Raw genomic sequence first — 3,514 nt, forward strand, 5'->3', positions numbered from 1 at the left:
CCTCTGCTTCCATACTTAACACTGCCTGGCTCACAGGCCCTCGGGAATGAGTGAGCGGGAGGCGGGCCGTTCTGGAGAGATGCTGGGAGTTGAGTCTGGGTGTTTCCTGATTCTGGGTCATAACTATAGTTCTGTGGGTTCCCCGGCCCCCAGAAGGGCAGGTGGAAACACCCCTTTAGGGTTAGCGAACAGCATCACCCCTTCGGAGTTCTCTGCCGCTCACACTCTCCCCCTGAGGCTCACCCTGAGGTGGGCCTCATTTACCCAGGCCGGCGTGCCCCCAAGGTCCTGGTCCCCCCAAGTAAGAGGCACAGATATGGGCTAGTCACTGGGCTCCCCCCTCCCCCGACGCACAGGAAAACTCCCTCCCATGTTCTCAGGACACTCAGGTGGGCCTTTGTCCATAAGGATCATCATTTCCCGCCCTAGCCTGTGTGGCTCAGTGGACAGAGCGTTGGCCCCCGGACTGAAGGGTCCCGGGTTCGATTCCAGTCAAGGACACATTGGTTGCAGGTTCCCTGGCCCTGGTCGGGGTACAGGCAGGAGGCAACCAATCGATGTGTCTCTCCCACATCGAAGTTTCTCTCTGTCCTTCCCTCTCCCTTCCACTCTCTCTAAAAATCAATGGAAAATTATCCTTGGGTGAGGATTATCCAACAACGACAACAGAAAAATCATCGTTTCCAGTCCCAGTGGTCAGGCATAGCCGGCCTGCTGAGCAAGTCCTGACCCGAGGAGAGACGGCGGGAGCGGGGCGAGCTGGGGCCTGTTTCTCTAACGTTGCTGAAGTCCCGGGAATGTTGCTGAAGTCCCGGGAATGAGAGCCTTAGGGTGAGCCTTGGGGGCAGCAGTGCGGTGACCGTCAGAAGACACGGTTTGCTGGACTGGAGGGGTTCGGGGAGGACAGGCCCAGGTTCCACAGGGGGGTGGGTAATGGGGTCCTTCAGCGACTTGTGCCCTCCGGGCCCGGCCGACACACCCTTGCCCCCAGGGAGGGGCCCACACGATGGGCAGTTCTAGCCACATGGGTCTTTGCTGGCCCCTGGGCGGTCACTCCCTCCCTGCCAGGAACCAGAGCACGCCAGGAGCTGGCGCCCAAATGCTTGGCTGCAGACCGCATCGCCAGTTTCGGGGCTCGGGGGGTTCTGGCACGACTCCCCCCGTGAGATTGGACGTAGACGCCACCAGCTTTTCAGAGCCCAGACGTCTCTCCGGTCGTGGTGGTGAGGGCTCTGCCGCACCTCGAGCCCATCCCAGCGGCAGGGCCCCTTGCACGGCAGGTCGGCCTGGACCTCCCGCGGGCACGTCCCCTCCGCCGAACCCCGTCCCCGCAGGAAGTGGTCAGACGGCATGTCCACGGGCAGACTGCGGCTTCCAGGACCTGCCGGGGCCCGCAGGCATCGCGCCTCCTTCTTAGTGGGGAGAGGAACAGTGTGCCCTCCACTTGGAAAAGGCTGTTCTAGAACCGCCAGGGCCCTAACATGGCCCCACCAGCGGGGCCTTCGACTCTCCTTTGTTAACAATAGACTTTATTTTTTAGCGAAGGTTTAGGTTTACAGCAAAACTGAGCAGAAGTGACCGATTTTTCATACACCCCTGCCCCGCTCCCTCACAGCCTCCCCGTTATCACCACCCCCCACAGAGCGGTGCCACCGATGACTCTGTATTGACTCGTCCCTCGTTCAGGTTGGGGTCCGCTCCTGGTGCTGGGCCTTGGTGGCTTTGGACAAATGCGTAATGACACGTACCCACCATTATAATACCAGACAGAGTACCCCACTGCCTACAATGCTCTGTGCTCTGCCTGTTCCTCTCTTTACACCACCACCCCCCCCAAGCCCTGGCAGCCACGGGCACTTTCACCGTCTCCATCGTTTTGCCTTTTCCAGAATGTCACCGAGGCGGGAGCGGATGTCGTTGGCCTGTCCAGGTTGGCGCCGTTCACTTAGTCCAGCGGTTCTCAACCTGTGGGTCGCGACCCCTTTGGGGGTCGAACGATCCTTTCAGAGGGGTCGCCTAAGACCATCGGAAAACACATATACTTACATGATGATTCATAACAGTAGCAACATTACAGTTATGAAGTAGCAACGAAAATAATTTTATGGTTGGGGGTCACCACAACATGAGGAACTGAATTAAAGGGCCGCGGCGTGAGGAAGGTTGAGAACCGCTGGCCTAGTCGGCTGCACTGAGCTCCCCGCACCCTCCGTGGCCGATGGCGCTCTGCTTTCACCCTGTGGCCTTCCCTGGGGGGCTGGTTAGTCCTTCACCTGCTGAAGGGCATCCTGGTTGCTTTCAGGGCTCGGCAGTTGTGCATAGAGCTGCTCTGCAGCTCGCTGGGCAGGTCTGTGTGTGGAGCTCAGTTTTCCACCGGCCTTGCGTCTGCCTAGGGTTTCTCCCCCACCCTGAGAAACAAGCGTGTCCTGCCAGGGCCTCCCGGAGGCTTCCCACTTCTGTCCGTGGCTGCGGCGGGTCAGTGAGGCACCCGCTGCAGGAGGTCCCGGGGCCCAGATCTTTCCCGCCGATGACGGAGGGAAGAGCAAGCGTATCTTGTGAATGTGAACAGCTTCCAGTCCTCCTTCCAGCGAGGGAGAGAACAGAGCGCATCCCCCAGATCATGGCTGCACACCACGGACCTGAGCGACCTTCAGGCCAAGGTCTCGCCGCCTCAGCCAGCCCCTGGGTTCAGGCTGCCCCGGGGAGGGCGGACTGGGGTGAGGCCGCCCCCTCAGCTCGGGGCAGCTCCTGGGGAAGGTCCCGTGGTGAGCAGCCGGGGGAGGGAGTGCCCACCCAGGAAGGGGATCTGGGCTGCGGGCCATAGTGCCCACTGCGGGCGTTCGTCAGCCACGTGGACACACTGTGTGGGCAGGGGGCTCAGGGAGTCTGGAGTCGGGAGAGATGCCCAGGGAAGGAGCAGGAAGTGAGTCTGTCATGCAAATGTCACCTAAAGCCACGAGAGAGACTGGTGAGGTCATCAAGAGAGTGAATGTAGATTAAAATGAAAGAGAGAGAACCAGAGGACGAGAGAGAGAAAGAGAGAGAGAGAGAGAGAGAGGGAGAGAGAGAGAGAGAGAACCAGAGGACCCAGGCCAGGAGGAGCCTGCAACCAAGTACGTGCTCTTGATTGGAATCGAACCCGGGACCCTTTGGTCCACACTCTATCCATTGAGCCCAGCCGGCCAGGGCCAGGAGCTTTCCCAACACAGAGTTCCCCTCGCTGGGCACGCTTCCCTTCCCCGGAACAGAGCGGAGACGGGAGGTTGGCCGGTTATGGCATGAGGTTGGCTGGATCGGGGAGAACAAAGACATAAGTTCCTTAAGAACAGAAAATCACTGGTGTAGCCTGGCCGGTGTGGCTCAGTGGTTGAGCATCGACCTATGAAGCAGGAGGTCACGGTTTGATTCCCGGTCAGGGCACATGTCCGGGTTGCAGGCTTGATCCCCAGAGCAGGGCACATAGGAGGCACCGATCAGTGATTCTCTCTCATTGATGTTTCTATCTCTCTCTCTC

Source organism: Myotis brandtii, unplaced genomic scaffold (assembly GCF_000412655.1).
Source record: "Myotis brandtii unplaced genomic scaffold, ASM41265v1 scaffold369, whole genome shotgun sequence".
NCBI lineage: Eukaryota > Metazoa > Chordata > Mammalia > Chiroptera > Vespertilionidae > Myotis > Myotis brandtii.